At 38.6% G+C, this 637-nt stretch overlaps 1 pseudogene; it reads right to left on the bottom strand.

Annotated features, from left to right (window-relative positions):
- Positions 1-202: 202 nt before the first annotated feature.
- Positions 203-335, bottom strand: LOC128582651 (uncharacterized; annotated as a pseudogene).
- Between the last annotated feature and the right edge of the window lie 302 nt (positions 336-637).

Raw genomic sequence — 637 nt, 5'->3', positions numbered from 1 at the left:
TCTTTCCCTTATCAATTAATCTGCAACAGTTCTTTTCAATCTGAATCTATCTTTCTCTCCTGTCTCTCTCCCCATCCTCACACAAGGCTCTGGGAGTGATTATTAATGTACAATGTGAATGGTGTTTCAGAGTATCTGGTCTTTCTTTTCTTTCTTTCTTTCTTTCTCCCCTTCCTTCCTTCTTTCCTTCCTTCCTTCCTTTCATTTTTTGTTAATGCCAATGCCAACTATATTGCAAGTTGTCACATCAGGGAATTGGGCAAGTTTTCAATTAGCAATAATGGCACCTCAGCAGATAAACCTCACTGGATACAATACTGCCACTGTGTGAAGCTATGGAGTGTATGGTCTTAGCTGATCTTCCTAAGAACTTTATGAATTAAATACCGTATTTATCTCTGAATGACAGGGAGTGAATAAATTGAACGTTAGAGTGATGGGGAGTGATAGAACTGAGAGCAGAATCCAGACTTCGTGAAGGAAATTCCTTGAGGCAGCTATATGACACCAGACTCTGAACGGTGGTGACATCGGGCCTTCCCTGCTTGTTGCTTTTGAGTTGTCTTTATTTAAATTTTGTTCTTAAATATATTTCCCATCGTACTGGGGTTCTTTAAATATAAGATAATAAACAAGA

This window comes from Nycticebus coucang, chromosome 3 (genome assembly GCF_027406575.1).
Source record: "Nycticebus coucang isolate mNycCou1 chromosome 3, mNycCou1.pri, whole genome shotgun sequence".
NCBI lineage: Eukaryota > Metazoa > Chordata > Mammalia > Primates > Lorisidae > Nycticebus > Nycticebus coucang.
Note: the sequence above shows the minus strand (reverse complement) of the source record. Positions and strands in the feature narration are given on the sequence as shown.